This window comes from Trachinotus anak, unplaced genomic scaffold (genome assembly GCF_046630095.1).
Source record: "Trachinotus anak isolate AG129_WGS33_773 ecotype Australia unplaced genomic scaffold, CSIRO_AGI_Tana_v1 ptg000011l, whole genome shotgun sequence".
In the NCBI taxonomy this organism is placed as follows: Eukaryota; Metazoa; Chordata; class Actinopteri; order Carangiformes; family Carangidae; genus Trachinotus; species Trachinotus anak.
This window is the reverse complement of record NW_027273862.1, coordinates 13,442,340-13,464,269: the sequence shown is the minus strand read 5'-3', so window position 1 is coordinate 13,464,269 and position 21,930 is coordinate 13,442,340. Positions and strand designations below refer to the sequence as shown.

The 21,930-nt window shown below is 41.9% G+C and overlaps 1 protein-coding gene across 8 annotated transcripts in view; it reads left to right on the top strand.

Annotated features, from left to right (window-relative positions):
• The first annotated feature begins 22 nt into the window (after positions 1 to 22).
• Positions 23 to 21,930, top strand: part of pax6b (paired box 6b) — a 40,339-nt gene continuing 18,431 nt past the window's right edge. For 5 of the 8 annotated variants that reach the window (XM_071488194.1, XM_071488190.1, XM_071488191.1 and 2 more), the window contains exon 1: positions 18,155 to 18,312. The gene's annotated coding sequence lies outside the window, so the exon portion shown is untranslated. Of the gene's footprint in view, positions 191 to 5,611; positions 5,711 to 7,331; positions 7,833 to 8,445; positions 8,500 to 18,153; positions 18,313 to 21,930 lie in introns of those variants that run through there. The other 3 variants (XM_071488186.1, XM_071488192.1, XM_071488187.1) reach the window with 2 other exon arrangements.

Genomic DNA, 21,930 nt, shown 5'->3' with positions numbered 1-21,930 from the left:
CAAGCTGACGCGCAAAGCCGACGCACTGTAGTAAGCGTGGGTAAGTCTGGAGACGGCCAGAAGTTAAAAAAAAAAAACACGACTTAAACGAACCTGCATAGCCGCGTCACTGTCTTGATCACGTTGCCACTCGTATCAACATGCGCCCGCCATGACGGCGTGGCTGCGTGTAAATGTGTGGAGCGTACAGGTATGTGCATGTACAGGTTATGATAACCAGGGTCCAGCCCCCCCCCCCTTGCCTTAATTATGCACTGTCACGCACAAATATGCAACTGTGTAGAGTCTTGTCCTCGCAGACTGTAGTTTGTGCTCTAACACACAAAGTGTTGAAAACTGGGACCCACAAACAAGATACCCTGAAACTCCTCACGGTGCCACAGTCAAGGCTGTGCACATGTCCAATGCGCCTGAGGCTAATTGAGAAGTTTCTTAGAAAGAAACAAGTGTGTGTTTTCTTCACAGAATGAAGTAATTACTGTGTACGGGGTTGTGATAATAATATGTAATGTAACACGTGATCCAGGCGCAGAATCAGCACACAGCACATTGCACCATCAGAAAAAAAAAGAGTTAATGTTTGTTTGCTGAACAAAAGCTGTTTCATCCCTCCACTGTCTGAGGGACAATGATTATCTTTGAATAATAGCTGGTGGCTTGGTTAGGTGGCTCCACAGAAGATGCTAACCTGTTGTATTTTCAGTTTAGGGACCGACAGAAAAGTATTACAAGGGACAGTCAGTAAAGAGGGAGGGTTATGTACTTTTTTTTTTCCTTTGGCTTAGGGGATGGTTGTCCATACTTTTTGGTGGATCAGATTTCTATTTTATTTCAACTTTCCATCTTGAAATGTATCGTCTAAAAAACAAAGTCCAGTGGTTACACGACTAAATGGTTTTTGTGCGCACCACAGTTCATCTGCTCCATCACTGCTTTGGTTAAGGGGAGGGGGCAGGGACAGCGTGATTTCCATATCATCTGCATAATCTTACTGACCCACTGTCTGCTCCAAAGCTTCTTGCATGACCGAACCTACAACAACAACTTCCAGAAGTTCACCTGGAACTCCAAAACCACTGTCTATTTCTCCCTGCTGTTGTTTTTGTCACATAGAGCTGGGCTTGGTTAAAGTAAATTTTTAACTAGTGGCTTTTTAACTAGTTAGCTGGGTTAGCAGACGTCTGCTTGACCTGCGTCATGTGAGTTTATATGTGTTAGCTAGCTAACCTTTGGTTAATGGTAACTATCAATGGTGACCAACCTCAAAAAGCGACACAGGTGTGAGATTAATGCTTTATCAAAAGTGTTTTCAAACAGTATTTTTCAGTTTTGCCAGAGAAAAGATTTAAGTATAAGGACTAATTGGTAGTTTTTGCAAATACTTGTCTGGTTAACTGCCCCCACCTCTGTTAAAGAGCAGTGCATTGCCGCTTTCTAGAGCTTTTCTATAGAACCTTCCAGGACTGCCTTTCAGTAGATGTGCATAATGGGGCTAACAGTTTTATAGACTTCCCTGAAGTGGTTGTAGGGGAGAAAAATCTACAGTCTGTGTTCTGGGTTCATACAGTCCTGCCTGTTTTGCTTATTTGGGTACAGTGGTAACAACTGTTCAAGTCACCATACACATTAAAAAGAAACCTCAGCTGTACGTGAGGAGCTTATGTAACTTATGTAAGGGTGGAAGTGAATGCTGCGCACAACTTTATCTATCTTTTAATTAGTGAGCACTGAACTTAAATTAAATGTTGGTAGTTAATGTGTGCTTTGATATGTAGTCCTGCTCTTTGCTACAGCTGTCTGGAGGAACCGTGTTCAACATGCTTGGCCACGTGACTCTGCCATTGTGTGATCGGTTTGATTGTGACGGACAGTCAAACATCCAATACCAAACATAACAGGTTACAACACAGTTTGGTCAAAGTAAATAATTTGGAATGTGGGAGATGAGCTGTTCACTCATTAAGTTGCAGCATTTGCCATGTATTTAGCAGGCCTTAATTCGAAAAATAGATTTTGCAATATCACTTTTTCTTTCCTGACGCTGCTACCTGAACTTGTGTATTGGTGGGATTTTCCAGTGTAACATATTGCCAAATGTCTGATATTTTGTTAATGGCTGATGTTGCACTATTTACTGGAAATCAGTTCTTCTTCGCCACTCTAAAAAATACTTGCCAGTGGCTGCAAAGCGTCACTTCCCTTGTTTGCCACTGTTTTAGAGCGGTGAAGAATTGATTTTTTTTTTTTTTAACTAAAAGGAAATATAAGCCCCCCTCCCTACCTTCATCATTTTCATGCAGTCCTTTAGTTTCATATACTTGAGATTATGAGGAGGAGAACATGTGATCACACACATGCTCTTCTAAATGTTAAGGATGACACGATATGAGTAGAAATATTCAGGAAAAAAAAAACATCTTATAGGTAGGATGTGAATGCTTTCACTTTTTAATATTGCAGCAGTTACATATTTTGTAATGTGTGAAGTTAACTTATTCCAGTCCCTGGCACCATAGAGCCTAAAGGAACAATTTTGTTGGCTTTAGGGATGCACTGATACAATATCAATATAGACACCAATACCAATATCATTAAGTGGATAAGCAGCTGAACGGGATGTGCCACATCCACATGTTGCATTCATTCAGTCACGGTGGGCCACTGACACACAGTAAGCCTAGAACTTCCTGTGTAATTGAAAATGATTTTAATACATTTTTATGCAGTGAGCTAAAACTTTAAATGTAAGAAAAAGAGAGTACTGGTTTGGGATCGTACACATTATCAGCAGATTCCCTAGGTTGAGGTATTTCAATCAGTATCATGGTCAGGATCCCTAGTTGATATTAAACTAGGCAAACACAAGTCAGCAGCACTGGCTGTAGACTGTGGCAAGTGTTTTTACCAATGTAAATGGAAACTTTTCACTTACATAGGATAACTTAAAAAAAAAAAAAGGAAAAGAAAGTCAGTGTGAGAGTTTGAAGGTGCTGGGGTGTCTGTGAAGTCCTTGCTTGCAGCATCATGTTTTGAGAAAGACAGAGAGTTTGCATGCAGAGGGGGTGTTATCATATTCACATGAAGAAGACTAGAGGAATCACATTACTCAGATGCATCTCAACATGCTGTAATATGGGAGAGCAGACTCCGTACCCTGGAAACAACTTGCTGACACTGCCATGCCTAATCCTCCTTCGTGGGTAGGAGAAACATGTATTTTGCCATTCATCATTAGCATAATAAGCCAGCACATGGCACTTTGCTGTTTTGCATAAATAGTACACCCCAGTTTATGATTATAAAGGGACCCTGGGGCTAACTAGCCTCTTTATTCAATTAATGAATAGTTAATATATTTAAATTAGTCCTGCCTGGTCAATTTGAATCAGTGTGTTGTGCAGACATGAAGAAATACAAACGTGTTTTTCCACTGAGATAATCCCTGAAATTTCCCCCAAAAAAGTATAAATCAATGTAAATGTTATAAAATGTGATTGTATTTTAAGTCGATAAGTGATTTTAAGTCAATCACTTATCGATATTAGACGTACAATATTATAGATTTTCAGACTTCAGATGTTACCAGGATTAAGATTTCTGCCGTTCCACTGCCATTCTAAAACAGGACAACAGTGGCAGGTATAGCCTGTGAGCTGAAGGTTACTGATAAATTAGGATTAATCTTAAACAATGGGAGCATGGCTGAACAACAGCAGGCATTAACATGCTGGAGAGAGAAAGTAGATGGAAATAGTGGCTTTCAACATGAATATTTCACTGAGGAATAGAAAGGGGAGGGGGCTGCAGCTACAGGGGTGTTCAGTTAACCATGAGATTACACACACTGCAGAAGGCATTTGGTTAATGTAATTAAGAAAACCCTATGGTGGGAGACACGGAGCATTAGTGTCCAGAATATACAGTTCTGTTGTGGCCTCCCCCTGTCCTAGACTGTATCTTATTTACTTTTTTTTTTTTTTTGGTGACTAAAATTATTTTTTAAAGTGATGTATACACATGAAGGTATGTGTATTCAGTGGTTGTTAAAAACATATGTAGTCGCTTCATAAAACATGTGAACATGTGCCCCTGTTTAGGGTGACGATAAAGATAAAGCCAGAATCTCCTGGATGTTTCTGAGGCCAGCTCTGCTTTTTGTTGTCAAAGCTGAATTTGTTGCTCATTAAAGGGAGAAAATGTGTATAAAATTGCCTGAAATATGTCTTAGACACTTTTAAAAAGTACTTCCCTCAAATTGTTGAGTAAAAGATGATAACACTAACATAAAAAATGATAACAGTAGAGTCAAAATGTTCTGATTCAAACAAAGCAGGCCTACAAATATCATCTGTGTGTATGAGAGAGAATTGAGGACATTTACTTTTGTTACAGCCGTTGCAACTTCTGTTGAAAATATCTCTCCATTTACTGCTCTTCTTCGTTTTCTTTGGACGCTGAATTTACACAAACTTCATTTGTGCCTATTTTACCCTCTTCCCTGTTTTAAGAAATTGTTTGAGGTTGCAGTGTGTTCTTTGGATTTTCCTGTGCTTTTCTTAATTAATATGAATATTGTGTCGCCTTTTCTATAACAGTTTACTGTCAGGTTTTGGGGTTGGTGGAGGAGCTGATATTGATTTAACTGAACAATAACAGGGAATATAGAGTCTCTCATCACACAATCTCTCCACAATTTCCCTCTCCCTGGTGGATTTTCATAGTTATAATAACTCACCGCCCCTACTATTCTGGATAGATTAATAAACTTCTCATTGCTGCCACATAGGAGAAAAGAAACCTTTGCTCTGTTTAATGACAACTGTAAAGTGGAGGCAATCATGGGATGCCTCCCATGACATTTCCCCGCTCCTGTCCGCTCCACTTATCTTAGACAAATGGCCGTGCCAGGCCACTATCGAGATGAAGCGTTTTCCCCGAGTCATTACGTCTGTCACCGGGGCCATTTCCATATTGAAAAATCTGAAACAATAAACGACGCCTGAGCCTTTAATAACTGTGAAGGAATCATATTTGGAAAATTGCATTGAAGCAATAACCTTTTCTCCCTGTAATTAGATGACAGAGAGGTCCTGGTTTTAATTAAGTCAGCAATTTATAGTCGCACAGCCATACCTCAGCGTGCTGATTAGTATAGGAGGGATCACAGAACAGCGTTGCCTCAATTTGAACAGATTTGATCTAGTAATTACTGTGTTATATGGCAAAGGCCGCAGCAAGTCTCAGACTCAAGACTTTGTTGATGCAGTGCTCTGTGAAGCATGGACCTTCCCATCGTTACTCGAGCTGCAAATATGTGGCGAGCAAGTGTCTGTCTGAATAGGTCTTCAAAGGGGGGTCATCAACAGAGGACATAATGTTTGAGGAGGCATATTAAGGTGGAATTGTGAATATGAGGCTCTGTGTGTGTGTGTGTGTGTGTGTGTTAGAGGGGATTTGTTTGGGCGCTGCATTGTTTTATGCCACAGCTTAATTGATCCACTTGGTCACTGTTAAACGTTAACATTTCATGAGGGGGCAGAACAGTTAAGGATGCTGTTTTAGTGCTGTGTTAATAAACATGGCAATTTACTGTCAATTTATGTCCTGACAGGTCGTAATGAAGACCATGAAAAGAAGATTAGCTGGAGCTGTGGAGAGTAGACCGTCTGGGGACCGTCATCATGAGACTGTAGGGACCGGTGCTTGTTGTGTAAGCTGGCAGCCTCTGGCTTTCTGTGGCCATCCACATGATTGACCTTAATGGTTCAGTTTTAGGGGGAAAAATGGTAGATTTTTGTTTTCTCTTTTGGGAATATGACATTTATCACATTATACAGACATGCTTCTATAGGCGATCGGAACAACAGCACGTGGCAGCCCCCTTGACACATCATTAGTGACAACAAACAGATGCTTGTCATTTGTGCTGCTAATTTCATTAGCTTCTCTGGCTAACCGTAGCAGCATCTTTCTATATTTTTCTTTGTGTTCAGTCCCTATCTGCACTTTCTCTCTCCCTCATATGTTTGTTGCTTACAACATTTCAAATAAGTCACACAGCCATCCTTGGCCGCAAATAAGACATACAGAAATCATGTGTGGCAGTAAAGTCAGGGATTCAACTATACAGTGACACTTAAACATAGTTGTGGGGTGTAGGATTGTAAAAAAAAAAAGCTGCTAAGGGGCTAAGGTACCGACCGACCTTGAACCATAACATCTTTTGTTTTTTCGTCAGGGACCTTTGATGCACATCATTCGCCATCTTTCGTCCCTCATTTTCTGTCATCTTTTTAAAGCTAAGATCTCTGATAAAAGGCATAAAAATGCACCAACAACACAAACAACTTTTCACAGGAAGTGAAAACACCTGGTAGAGTTTAGATGAAGAGTGCATGTAGGATCCTGCAGGACCTCTCCCAATCTAAAATGCAAATCCCAGAGGCCTAATGGGAGAATGGGGTTAATTAATCCTAGAGGACATCTCAGATTGAGAAGAGGGGCTCCTCAGCCCCCTAGATCTTCCCTCCATAAAGGTCATACTTCACAATAGGAGAACAATGCATGTCTTGCCCCTCTGAGGACTTCTCTTCCCCTCCCTCTAAACATCTAATTTGATCTCCTTCCTTAAATCAGCATAACTATATCGCCTGAGAGCAAACCCTGGAACACACTGGGACATTAAGTGCTAATACTAAATGCCGTCCCCAGGCTCTGAATCATCCATAGATCTGTGACAAAGCTCCCTCAGAGGCGATGGAGTCTGGTGCTAAATGTCTGCCACTGGCTAAACATCATTTTGTGCGCTGACGCTAGATGCTAAAGACTCTGTCTCTAGGCCTTGGCTGCGTGACTGTGGCCCATGATTTATGGGTCATCATTTGGGTGACATTTTCCTCTGGTCCAACATTATAGTCAGTTGGCATTACAATACTTTCTTTACACCTTCCCTGCATTGTGGCATGTTTGAGGGAAACTACGCACAAGTGTGTGCATGTACGCCACAAATGCAGTTTCCAGCTGTTGCTGCAGGGTTATTCTGTGGCAGAGGACTCTTTTGTAGTGCTGCCACAAAGACCTTAATACCATGTGATGTAAAGAGGTTTATCTCCATAGTCTAATGACCCTAATTCTTCTCAGAGCTCTGCATCAAGAGATCAATGTCAGATCTATCAAAAATTGGCATGGTTATTGAAACACTACAACAGAGGAAACCAAGAAACAAAATATCAGTATTTTTTCTGCACTACAACTTCTTCTGCTGCTCTTTAGGTTATCAACAACACCCGCAAACACTCTTTACTGATGCGCTTCTCCATTCCTCCATCCAGAAGATAGGGTGGTGGATCAGATTTGGCTGCAAGAAGAGTGTCTCCCCCTGGGCTGCGGCGTGGCTCCTGTCCCCTTCTCTCCCTGCAGCTGGAGCTACCAGAGCCAGATGCTACGTAGCTCCACCACCCTCTGTCCCCCCTGTCTCTCTTCCAGGAGGATGGTGCCCAGAGAGGAGGATGACAAACGCCTCTGCCTCCTCTTACTGACGGATTTGGACGACCTGACTCCAGCCCCGCACTGTTCCAACCGCCAGCACAAGATGTTGACTTAATGGAAGGGGGTTGGCTGTGGATGGGCCCATATGCGTTTGTATTGGGAAAATATGGCAGGATGGTGTGTCTGTGTATCTCTGTATAACTGTGTGTTCACCGAGATTGTGTGTGTGTTTGTGTGTGTCTGTGTGTGTGCGTGTGTCTTTTCACCTAGCCCAGACTGCCTACATCCATCATGCCATGGCGCTCTGGCAGAGAGTGCGACTCAGACAGCTTCACTAACACACGGTCAGTTAAATTGCCTGTTAAATTGTCCTGGTCCGCAGCTATCTTAGGTGTAGATAAAAACACTGCACTTAAAGCCTGCACTTAAAGGCAGAAATTGTCAAGTAAATGCCAGCCGCCCTCCATGCATAGAGAGGGAAAGGAGGGAGAGAGGGAGAGACAGAGATCCTCTAAGGGAAACACATTTCCATTACAAGACAAAATACTGCAGCACACTAAGGGGAACTTATGTGTGTGTCTCTTATAGATGCCACAGAGTTATTTCTTAAGTGAAAATGTCAATAATAAAGCATCAAATTATGCAGATATTATAATCTACAGAGTATTATAGTATATATTCTAATATCTGGAGGAGTCACAGAACTATGGAAGACACCCATATATCAGCCATATGAGCTCCACTCCCACCTGATCAATAGGCTAAATTATGCATGAGGAGCAAAACCTTAGTACCTCTTCATCAACCTTCACAGTGCTTCCTTAATGATAAAAACAATGGTCTCAATTCAATACGTTTGACATTTCCCTCCATGCAACCAGATGGAAAATTGAGTCTCATTCTTTTAACATTACTGGTATATTAAGGATAATTCTCTGTTTCCTTCTTGTGTACCAGGACCAGAAAGCTTTCGAGAAGTGCTCTCCTGTGGCCAGTGATGTAAAGAAAAAGGTGGGTTAGTTACAGCTCTGGTCAGTGATCACAAGGCAAAATGCAACACATAAAAGGGAAAATCAATTACATGTCCACGGAAACAGGAATTTGTAATCTAAGACTGTAAGAGGTATTGAGAGTTAGTAAGAAGTAAGAGTTGTCAAATCTAGATAAGTAACTTTGTTGTACGCTCCACTACATCTCTGACTGAATCTCAGCAGTCTGTGTAATGAACTTACACTTACTTAGAAATAAGGCTGTACGCTCTAAAACTTTCTGAATGTTTTGCTTTGGCCCAGCATTTGACCTCAAAACTCAAAATGGCAACCTTCGTGTGTATTCAAATTCATTTTTAAAGACTAATAGTTATTAATTATTTACACTAGTTATATATTAATGCTCTCTAAAGTGACTTTGTTATTTCATGGATCATGAAAATTATGATTCAGGCACATAGCTAATTGGGTGATAAGCTTGACAGAAAAATGTTTTTAAATAGTTACGGTCTGTTGACACATATGAGTCTGTCTTGTTTTTTTTTATTATTATGCTCAAAATAATTGTCATGGATTCATAACTGTACATAGTGACACTTTTATTTATGTATCAATAATTTTTATTATATTCGTTAATGTGTCAGATATCCCATATTTAAATATGAGAACCTTGACAAGTGGATGGACGTAGGCCTGCCCACATAAACTCAATCATACGAGAGGTCATTTCTATTGACATACCAGGGAACAACATACATACATTAACTGCATCAATGAACAATATGTGACCATGACTATAAAAACATCAATATCTGTCAGCAGCCATTAGGTTGTTAATGTTTGCATAATCCCATAAAAATACTTTTATTTAATAGCTCCAAGGCGTAATATAGAGAACACCCGATAAATCATGATCAAATCAGTTGTGATAGTACTTATGAAGTTATATTTGTTCTTACACCTTGTTCGTCTTGATTTATGGTGTGAAAACCATATCTTTGATGATAAGATATCTGACATTTTTTATTTTCAGCGCACAGAATTAAATAACACATAAACATAACTTACAAATGAACAAAACCTTAATGTTTTCATTTAATTACCTAATGTAATTAGAACCACAACTAAAATTAAGGGTAGTGGAACCAAACAGTCAAAAATAATCACTCAGCAAAAAAGTCAAATTCATCTGAATACACTTTTGTATCAAGTCTCTTTTGTTCAGCAGAGCGCAATTCGATATTAAACTCTTCAACACTTTAAGTTGTTTTGTGGGTCTGTCGTTGGGCGCTAGGGGGCAGAAAAGCTCCACAAGTGGTGATGGTGGCGCAGCCTCTCTCTCTCTCTCTCTCTCTCTCTCTCCCTCCCTCTCTCTTATCATCTGAAGATGGTTTTGTAACACTGTGGTTATGGTTTACATTAAGAACTTCACATATACTCTATTCGAATTTCTTTTATTGCTTTTATTGTGAAGGTTTGCAGAACTGGCGCGACTTTCTGGTGCATCCATAATTACCTGTTAATTGATAGCCTGTCCCACCCACCAGGTAGGCAGAGATCACTTCGCTGTATCACCCATGTGTGTGATTAAGGTGAAATCCGGTAGCTAAACACCACATTATAACCACAAATTCGGCTACAATGTGTCCGAGTTATATCGCAGGTGTTACAGGAGTTAGACACCCCCCAACTATGTCTCGACATAACGGTACAACCATGATGGACTATTTTGTCTTGAGGAGCTGTTGTGCTCGCTTGCGTGCTCGCATCGGAGAAAGGTGGAGTGATGACGGGCTCTTCCACTGGAGTCTTTTACTTTGGCCCCGAACGATAACACTCTCCCTCCGCCGTTTATAAGGCTCCCTCTCCCAGGTCTGAGCCTTGACTCGTTTTCAGCTCTGCCATTTGTTCAAGGAGATGTGGCGAGGTCGAGAAGCCAAAGTGCAGCCTCCTTGTAGGCCCCTCTCCAGTGGTGGCTGAGCAGGCGGGGAACTTTGCGGGGTTTTTTTTTGGCTAAAAGTCTGCCCATCTGCTTGCCCATCTGAAGAGGGGCAAATCTTAACTTTCACGATGCAACTTATATGAAGGAGGTCTCTTAGTGTGTAAGGGCGTGTGCGTATGTGTGTGCGTTGCGAAGAAGGGGGACAAGTGGGGACTGACTGAAGCAAATGTGATGAATATTCATAACCACACATGCCACAGTTTTTATGCACTTTGTATAACGTGGTCCGTGTGATTGGTTTTTGTAAACGGGATTATCAGGTGCAGCTAGAGGCTTCCGTCGTAATATTAAGGTATACTTTTACGCAAAGTTGGCCTATATACGCAAACTATTCCACGGAGCCTCGTTTTATGAGGTTTGAACCAGTTGCTTGAACGAAGCCAAAGTTTATAAGGATCATTTACTGCCTTAGTTCTTTTAGGAACCTGTATTTTACCTTGAACTATTAATATGAATTTTCTAATTTCTAATTAAATTTCTTACTGGCAAGGAAAGCTTGGCTTAAGGATCAATACCGCTGGCAAATTTTTCAGTAGACGAAATTAAGAATAATAAATTAAGATAATAAATAATAACTGATATCAACTTTTACGCGCGGTTTAAACCGCGCTCTTGTGCGTGTATGATGATGATGATGATGATGATGATCGTGTCCAGCCCCCGTGCTGTTTGGACTCTCACATACCGGGCTGATGCGCAGGCATCACACTAATGCAGGGCGACCGGGGGCTCTCTCCTGCGACAAAACCCCACAGCTGTCCTCAAATCAATACATGTCACAGAAATATGAAAACAAACTCCCAGACCGCCGCGACTCCCTTCACTAAATGGGAGCGTCTGTCTGATCTCAGATGAGGGTTAAATACTGTGTTGTAGCCTACAGTGGAAATTACAAACTGTACAGAGTTTACTCCCCTTTTATAGCCTGACATAAAAATACGTTTGACACTATTTAAACCTGGCGCAAGTACATTAGAACAGAGTTGCATTTGCGTAGCTGGGTCCTGTTTACATTTCGTGTATAATTATCAGCAGCCGCCAATCAAACAATATTATTTATTGAATATTGCAAATATGCACCAACTCCCGAGCGCGTCTTGATTTGTGAGCTTCCTCTTTTTTTTTCCACCAACGCAGGAGGAGGGTTGCATCTGTTAGGGTCCAATGTTAGTCTTAATTACTGGCCTTCATGTTCTCCATGGCCCTCAACCGTCTTTAATTAAAACCTTGATTAGGGGGGAGGAGGTCTTGGGCAAGACTATAACCAGATGGGTTTCCAGCAATAATAATAAAGACTTTATCCGCTGCCGCTGCTGCTGCCTGTGCGCCATAAAGCGCAGAGCTCGCTGTGCTTTGAAATGGACGGGCAGCGAGAAAGAGGTTGTTAATTACGCCGGTAATTACTTGTCTAATTACGGTTCGTTTGTGATTAGATTTAGAAACGTTTCGTGGTCTATACAGAGGCTTTCTGTAGCCAGTATGAAGGCTTAACACTGTATAGGCCGAAATGTAGTGTGTATCCACAGCGGGGTGCTGCTGAATAACCAGCCTATAAAGGATGGAGTGAATAAGATCAATAGTGAAGCACTGACCCGAAAATTATCTTTATTTTTCTCAGAGAAGTCCTCAATAATCTATATGTTCAAGGTACAACAAAGTGTCTCCTGAATCGGTGGCAAACATGTTGTCAAACACTAATTTCACAGCTTTCCTTTCCCTGTCTGCATGATATTTCCTACACTTCCCCCCCCCTAACCCCATCCTCTAGAGTTTGGCAGGCTTTAGTGAGCTTTTAGTGAGCTCTGGTGAGCTTTCTTGAAAGCAGCGAAGAGGTCAGCTTATGTCACATTTTAACGACGAGCTCTTTCATGGCCTTTGAGAGCCTCTGGATCCCCATCTAACTCCTATTTTCTGTGCTAAAAAGAATATTTGCAGGGGGAAAAAACACACACAAAAAAAAAGCCAAATCAATAATGCATCCTGACATATTCTGCAGAATGGCATATTAACGACTTAAGATTCGCCACATTATGAATAATGGTCTGAAAGTCATGAGTGCGCACAGGCAAGCCGCCGCTTTTATATTCAAGACAGAGAAACTTGCAAATAACAATCAGTTCAATTATCCTCAAAATATTTACTCCAGGATAGGATTTGTCATCCAGACACAGAGAAGGAGGGAGGGGAGGAAGAAGTGATTTCTTGCTGCACTATGTGCGTCCATTTTCCAGACGGTTTGTCGTCGTTATTGCCTGATTTAGTGTGTGTTGTTTTACATAGCCCAGTTATCTGTGTGAATTCACGTACAGCGCTGTGCCGCTGCATCCATTTATACATATCACACAGATCTCCGTTGAGTTTGTCACATTTGGTGTTTTATGTTCCGTCTCCTGTCTTTGCTTGGAGCTATGTGCTTGTTTGTAGAAGGTCCCACTGGCCTGAGCCTCTTACTGGCATCACATGCGCATTTATCCAGGCATTTAAACATCTGTCTGTCTATCTATCTATCTATCTATCTATCTATCTATCTATCTATCTATCTATCTATCTGCTACAGTGACCATGTGTGCAGGGGTGTGCAGAGTATAATTACCTCTCTCTCTCTCTCTCTCTCTCTCTCTCTCTCTCTCTCTCCGCTCCTCTGCAGCAGGTGCTCCGGCCTCTCTGACCCTGCGCAGGGAAGTGCCAGGGGCCAGGTGATGGCATTAGTGAAATGATGTCTATTTTTACGTGTGCGCACATCCCGCCCCCCTCCATCGGGAGAGAAAGGAGCAGGGTAGAATGAAATCCATAGTGCACACGCCATCCCGTCACCTGTCACTGCCCAAGCTCCCGTGGAGTCGCGGTGAGGTGAGCCTCTGTGCGAAGTAATGAATCGTTGCCATCATGTGGATCCCCCATATAAATTTCGCGCCGCTCACCTTTTCGAGGTTGGCGTTCAGTGTGTCGTTATAGCTGTATTCATGATATTCGTCACCGTGAGTGAGACTTCATTAGCTGGTGTTCAGGGGATGCTCGGACCACGCTTCCATCGCTGAGTCAGGTGACGGTGTCAGCTGCTGATGCATCGCAGAAATCGTTGCGTTGAAACATAGAAAACGTAAAGTCCGAGCAGTTCAACACGGCGCTTCATAGATTGGAAAGCACGGCTGCTCGTAGTAATAACAGACAGAAGTGGAGACTTTCTGTCCGTTTTATATTTATTTGATCTAATACAATCAGCAGCGTCCAGGAGTGTCGGCAGCAGGGTTTAGTTAGAGCCAAGCGGCGGCCCTGCCCTGGGGATTATGTATCATCATGACCATAACTACCAAACCGCGTGTTGGCCATATCGCACACCATGAATTACACAGAAGAATGCACAACCTCAGTGCTCAACGTGATTCACAAAAATCATTAAGATCCCAGTCCAAACACGAGTAATGGGTGCAGAGCACACTCAGAATGTGTGACAGGTGAAATGAGTTCAAGTTCATCTGTGCGCATTAAAAAAAAAAAAGTTTCAAGCCTAGACCTGGACATAACTCCTAAGTTAGATACAGAATGTCCTGCAAACACGTCAGGGAAACAATATTAGTTTAAAGGGCTGCCAAACTGGTTTGCTGACTCACATCCTCTAATGTGCTTCTTTCACTGCTCAGTGAGAAGATTTCAGCACTAATATGAATCACGTTAAATCTATCTGCTCATATGTGGAAGACATGTCTATCTATTAGTTGAGTAAGTAAAGATGTATTTTACCAAACGAAAGCTGATTAACCTCAATGATTTTCACCCCTTTAAAATTTCTGATCACATAAAAAAAAACAAACATCTTTTGACTTTTTCTATGTGCTCTTCATAAACTGAGTGGGCTGTACACATGTTGGAGTCAGCTGAAGCCAGTTTTGCTTTAATTATTTGTTAGTCAACTTTAGTCTAATCACTCGCTGAAAGTAACAACACAAAGTCCAAGGTCGAATTGGTCTGTTAACTACAAATCATAGGTGTTATATAGATACAATCCTCTTTTGGTGGGGCTGAATCCAGGCCAACACCCTTTAGCTGATGCGTAATTTACCTCGCCGTGCGTAATTAACTGCGTCGCCGCCAGACCCCGGTATGTGTAACACTTTATTTTGAACGGTGCAATACGTTTCCATTAAACGTTATTAAAGCGCAGGGAGTGACGAGCTCTCATTTGTCTTGTCAGGACATCTGACAACCTCGTTAGCTCCCATTTTCCCCTGTCAGCTCACAGCGCGACACGGACACTGACTTCAGCCTCTCCTGGCAAGTGAGTGATAAATGCGCCTACTCAGCCCTGCGTAAAACAGCAGCATTATTGTTGCCAGCACGAAGCATCAGAATCAATCACGACCAAGCCTGTGTGGCAGGTGTCAGTCTTACGTTTTTTTTTTTGTTGTTTTTTTTTTTTTTTTTTAAATCCAGCCCACTGTCAATCTTTAATCTAATTTAAAGGGTCATAGATTTAGGGCACAATATCCCCTCGTTCGGACTTTTCTCTCTCCAGTCTGACTCGGCGGACTGACCATGTGCACCGCCGCCGTTACAGCCCGCACTCAGCGCTGCATTCAGGCCTTATGGCAGATTAGAGGTGTCGCAAATGGAATTGTTATGAATATTTGTGGGCAAATGGACGATCTTGTTATTTTGCCAAAAAAAAAAAAAAAAAAAAAGGGAGAAGAACACTTAATGGCATGGGATCTTTCCGCTCGCTGCACTTTCAGATGCAATTGTAGATCGAAGTCAGACTTGTCACGTTGAGCCAAAGTGAATTCCAAACATCCAGGACGTGCCTGTCTACTCCGGACAAATTGCATCCAATCACCCCGGGGGAATTCGGCTAATGTCTCGATCCAGGGCCGGGGAGCATGGAGAGAAAACAAATCAAACTCTACACACAGAGCGTGTAGGGCTTATTAAAACATTTCACACAGGGGGAGAGAGAGGGAGAGAGAGAGAGAGGGAGAGACGAGGATGTGTGTGCATGTGTGTGTGCGCGTTTAGTATAGTGAGAGAGTGTGTGTTTGTTTGTGTGTTTGTGTGTGTGTGTAGGGGTAATTAGGCTATATTACCTTTGGACCCTGTATGTTAAATTGAAAATATCAGATGCCCAATCTAAACATCTCTGCCACTCAAACAGCAGGCATGTAGCGAGCAGAGTCAGCAGGAACAGGCCTGACAATTTCATCCCAATTTTCAATCCCTGCCCGATCAGCTTCCAATATGACAAACTTTGGCCTGTCTTTACACATTTTAGACTAATATAAGCTTATCAAGTTGTTTTTTTTTCCCCACGCCAAAAAGCAAACTCAAAATACAATTAAAACCATTAACAATTAACTTTATGCATATGAAATTAAAAGTAGGGCCTATTTCACAGCTACTTTGAAACTTGGAAGTTCAGATAGAACTTACCTCCGTGTCTCCATTGCAATTAATCCTAATTTCGATGGATGAAATAACCGCCTTTGAACGCAGCATCAACTGTGCGTGCACCCTCTGCTTTCTGGTAACGTGCTCGGTCCCCTGGACATTTTCCTCTGTCTGCTACAGCGACAGTAAACAATAAGCTCATGAGGCGTAGGCTATGGCAGCATAATGTTCTGCATGGCTAGAGAGGGGAGGTCGATCATTACACAATTTGTTTTAAAATTTGATCAGTCAGAGAGGAGCGAGAGATTGGCATTTCCCCCCGGAACCCCCGCACTGTGTAGGGCTGCCACGGTTTTCAGACGTTCTGTTTGACCTGTATGAAAGTTTTATACTTGTTGCCCATGCAGGCCTGTTTACGTCTGTGAAGATAATGTCAGATACTTCATTTTTATAATTTTTTTTTACTGAAATGTATGTCCTTGCTAAATATGCATTAGTGGTGAAGATTGGGATTAGATGCAAATGCAGGCAGATATTTGCAAAGTTGCAAAGCAGCTTCCATACTCCCATAGAAAATCAGAAACAACTGTCAGTATGATTTAGTGGGTGAGAGTGTGTGTGTGTGTGTGTGTGTGTGAGCGAGAGAGAGAGGGGGAGAGAGGTGGGTGGAGGTGGGTGGAGGGGGTGTTGTGCAGCGTGGTGACGGCAGAGGGAAAACCGGCTGGACAGATTTGCGTTTACGCCTGATCTGTTTCTGGAGAGTGGGGCTGTGTGGGAAGGGAAAGGGAGCACCTGGCTCGACCGCTGTATCCCATCTCGTTTTATTGACAGCCTGATAAGCAGGGACCAAGCCGTGCGGTTTCCAGCGCGGATGTCGAGCACCCTGCTGCGTTGCACAGTATCAAGGCCTCTTAATGGCTGTTCCTCCAAATAATGGCCCAAACACAGCCAGTCCTGACTGGCCCGTACCTGCGCTGCCCCGGTCTCTTCCTGGGAGACAAGCGGCGGCGCGGTTGCCCATTTACTCACCGTCTTGTTCAAATTGACACAAACATCAGAGGTTGTGAAATAGGATTTGAGGCTTTTAGCCTGCCTTGGTGAAAGGGAAGGTAAAGCCCCATTACGAGTAGCGGATGACAACTTTATAGGGCTGTAGAAATAAAAAAAAGCGTTTCTAGCGCAGACGAAAACAGTGGATCGTCGACAAATGGAATTCATGTTTATGATTACACTTTAAATCCTTGATACAAAACGGTGCCATCATGTGCCATATAACACCACAGCCTTGGAAATGGGACTAGGCCCACAGCCCTTAGAGGCTACATCATTAGGAACAATGAAAGAGAGATTTTTCATAGGTCCTTTGAATGGGACTTGCCTGCACCTGGTTTGTCCATACCTGTTGCACGCTGAGCATGCCCGGATTTAAAAACACGACAACTGTGCCTGCCCATGTCTTAATACCCTTATAGTCTGGCAGGAGCTTCATACATTTGAAGGTAGGCTATAGTAAGAAAATCTTGCAAAGCTTGCAAAAACTCTCCATGTAAATCTTTAAAATAGTACAAGGCTACAACGTCCAAGTCCACTGTGCGTGTTGTTACATCGAATGACGTGTATTTTACTAAGACTCTTCAGTTTCAGGACAAACTCAGAGAAACTCCCCCAGTCTGTGACTTTTATTCTTAAAACAACTGGAAACACACTCGGAACATGTTTTGTTTCTGGAGGAGTTCGGCTGCAGGCCGCAACTCTGCAGTCGAACTCTAACCACAAAGCATCTCTCTTGCCGAAGTGCTCTTGAGCAAGTCGTTGAATCCCTGCGGCGCTGAAGTTCTCTAATGTAGGCTATAAAAATCATGGAGGCAAATACACAGTAACTCTCAGTCTCAGCATCCAGGAGTGAAGAACTGTTCGCTGTCCGTCCGCGGAAATTTGAGACAGTTTGGGACAACAGGGGACAGCATGGAGTAAGATAAAATAGAATAGACTATAATAAAATAAAACGGCCTATAATAAAATAAAATAAAATAAAATAGAATAAAAGCAGGAGGAGGCCCCTGCAGAGGGAGTTGTTAGCTGTCAGCCCCTGCACACAGCAGACACAGTTTACTGGGACAGTAAACAGGCCGGTGCGCTCCACATGTAGGCTACCTTGTGCACTTCCCCGTTCTATGCTCTGCGTCCTGTCCAAGGTGTGACGTCGGCCCGTCGCTCCAGCCAATCACTGCCAACTTGAGGCTGATGCCGAAGGGAGAGTTGCTGGTAAGAGCCGCGGATTTTTTTCCCCACTCTCATTGACATTTCAACTCCACGACGGATCCAAAGGTAGATAGATTTTAATCGGGACCTATAAGTTTCTATCGCCGTGGCGAGGAGGAGAGACCCGGGGAGGGAAGAAGAGAATTTATGCGCACAGGATACTGGTCAGACACGTCTGCTGCTTTTCATCCGGTGAGTTTGCATTTTAAAAACACTTTATTCTCAACACTTAAAGCGCGTATGCTCTGGAAATGATCCCTCTGAGATTATTTAAAAACTGCAAAAGTGCGCGCCTCTACTTTGCCAAATCTCCTCAAATGCTGAAAAGTGCAGGAGTGATTGTAATCCGGGTGCACTGGCAAAGTTAGGTGAAATGACCGATTGAGCGCTTGCACGTTTCCCTGTGCAGGCTACAGGAGGTGTAGCCTATACCCACACAAAGTTGTACTGACTTCGTTTCTGCTGTCATCTATCTCACACACACACACACACACACACACACACACACACACACACACACACACACACACACACACACACACACACTTCCACACGTAGAGCGTGTAATTAGTGATCTTCGCTGAGGAATTAAGCGCACGTCACTCCTTTAAAGCACCTGTTATTGTGAGCTTTATGTCGGGGAAATGAAAGGCTTCGAGCTGTACGGTAAATTGGATGTGTATAGGATCTGTTTAGCTCTACCTCGATCCATCAGCGCGCTGGAAATGACGCTGTCCATCAGCGGAGTGGTTCACTGCTGTTTTGAGACCAAACAGAGCTTCTTCATCAGGCTGAAACCTACATGTGTTTTTTTGTTTTTTTTTGTAGAGACAACCCTAATATTTTGGCTCAAATGTTCAGTTCATGAAGTCTTCGGTCGTTTTGTACCCTGGAAAATTAAACATTTTCTAAGTTTCCACAGCGACCTGCAAAAAATGAGTGTGTCAAACTTTCTTGTAGCTACAACGAGGCATGGAAAGGAAATGACATGTGTGCCTTGAGGGTTTTCAGATTGATTTTGCTCTGTGAAAGGGCTTGGGTCTAGAAGTTATACTTGGATTTCTATAGGCCTATATGTTTTTATTATGTTTTTTTTCTTCTTTTTTTTTTTTTTTTTTGCATCTTAATCCCACCTCTGCTGAAATAAGCTTCAATCTTTTGGCTATTTAAAAAAAAAAATTCCCTGTGAAGCTAAAGAATCAATCTGATTTGTAAACCGTAGCTGGGAGACCCTGAGTGCCTCGGGTGCAGGCTCCTGTATGTTTGGATCCAGTGTTTCTTTCTGTCACGCTTGCCGAGCAGCGCTGTGACACCATTAGCCCCGGTGTTTATCCCAGCCTTCAGCCTTTTGCCAGGAGAGGGCTTCTGTGGACTGCACACCTAGCTGTAGGTTTGACGACCCTTTCCTTGTCCCCCTACAAACTTCCAACATCGCGCACTATATGAACGCTGAGCTAGTGTAATAATAATAATAAAAAAAAAAAATTACAGCTGCAGTTATGTATCCCTCATCACATCCTACCTCGCTAGGTGGAGGAGGGTTAATTAATGGGCATGAAGACTCTTACTTTGTTGGAACATGTTAAAAAAGCGCCTGCAAAGCAGAGGGTTTGTGTCTGTCGGGCCTAAGCACCGTCTGCGAACAGTCCCTCATTTTCCTCTTGGAAAGGGCAGAATGGATTTATCAACCTCGTCATGAAGTTATGTATCCTTATATTCCCTGAATGTGCTGAGAAATGACTCGATGTGAACACAGCTTCTGTTCCGGGTCGCGCTCCATGTGCAGCACGCTCGCAATACATGGCAGATCACTGAAATGTCTGCGTAAAGTGTGATTGTTTGAGTGCTGTTGATAAAATTTCAAAACAAGCAAACAAAAAAAAAAAAAAAAATTACACATTGTAAAAGTGCAAATAATTTACGCAAATAAACCAGCGGTGTCCTCTTTATAAAAGAGAACAAATCTGACGATTCGAGACCGTTTGATGAGTGACAGGTCATCTGGACAAGAGTGCAGTTTACAAATGCAGGTCGACATTTGTGGTGATTTTTGTGATTACAAAATAAACGAATATAATAATAATAATAGTAATAATAATAATTATTATTATTATGATAACTGTAGACCTAGTTATATTTTAATTAGATTAAAAAAAATAAATCAAGATACATATTTTTACCTCAAGTTGATTTTTTTATACTAACCATCGTCATAGTACAAACAACAATATTATCAAAAAAGAAGCTTGAATTATTATTATTTATTATTATTATTTTATTATTATCAATAATTATTATTATCTATAATAATGATAATAATATAGCCTAGCTAACCCCCACTTCTTTTACCAAACAATAAAATAGAAAAATGTATGTAGCTAGATCAATTATAAGGAGCAATATGTTCAAATTTTCCTTTTTAAAATCTACCTGAATCACAGGGATGTATCATCTTGTAACAATATTTTAACATCTTCTAATAGTCCTTCCTAAATACCCTGATGAATAAAAGGTGAATCAGCTGTGACCTCCAGTGGGGGATCATTACGACAACTATAAATAAATAAAATAATAACAATTTTAAAAAATCAAAAACAAAACAAAACAAATTGACCATGTTTTTCAGGGAAATCTAAACTGGAAGCACCTGATCAAGATTTCTACCAGCCTGTAAAGGGTAAACTGTAATCCCAAATAAAAGCCATAAATTAGGAGGGTTTACCCTCCACTACATCCCCTTTCCCTGTCCAAAAACAATGCCACTGTTTTTCACTGCAGCTCCCTCCCCTTATGTTTTTTTTTTCTTTTCTCCTTTCTTTCTTTTTTGTATTTAAAAGTTTCTACAGGGGTACAAATACCACATTGCCCCAGGCTCAGGGGAAAATAGCGACCAGATTAGGCTTTCTTTTCAAGGCCTATGACATTAGTTGCTGCTAATCCGAATTGGGCTAATTGCTTTCCCAACATGAGCATATCCCGTTTTTTTTGTTTTTTTTTAACAGACTTTTACAGCAATCTAACAAAACAAACAACAACATAAATTGTGTAGGAAATATATCACTCCAGCAGGCTGCTTGACGGTTAACTGCTGATGAAGCAGTAGGCCTACTTGGCATGCGAGTGAAGGTTGTGAAAAAACAGAAATCTCCCGAGAGTGGAGACAACGAATTAGCTCTTGGAGCGGATTTACAGCTTAACCAAAGAAATCAATAACCTACTGGAGGTATTGTTTCCAAAGAAAACTACTTGACACACTCATCGGGGAATCTGTCTTTCAGCGAAAGGCAGGTTAGTGGTGTGAATTTTTGACAGCTGCAGTCTGAGACTAGTGATAACAGTTGCACTACAAGGACGGGTTATAAACACAAGAAATACGTTGCTGTGTTGGTGTGGTTTCACAGCAGAGCAGAGATCATATGAAATAATACTAATTTCAAAAAAAATAAATCTATCTCTTATGACTATAACCCAGTGGCTGTGTCCTGAACTGATGCAGCTGTCCAAGCTACATGTGCTCACTATGGCTGACCGACATGAGCACGCATAGTTTAGTAAACACTGCAGAAGTTCAGACTCCTCTTGAAGTCCATGCAGTGTACTGCAGCCTACTTTCCTGCGTTACACGCCGCCTCTAACTTTAATTCAGTCCGGGCACATTCTCTTAGATTAAGCAGGAAAATAATTTCCCTCCATTAACCTCTTGGAAACTGTGGAATTAAACGTTACAACAATAAAGTTGAACTCCACCTTCAGTGAGTCTGAGTCCGCTCACGCAGTTTTACAGTGAATCATAACCAGGTTCCTTCATTG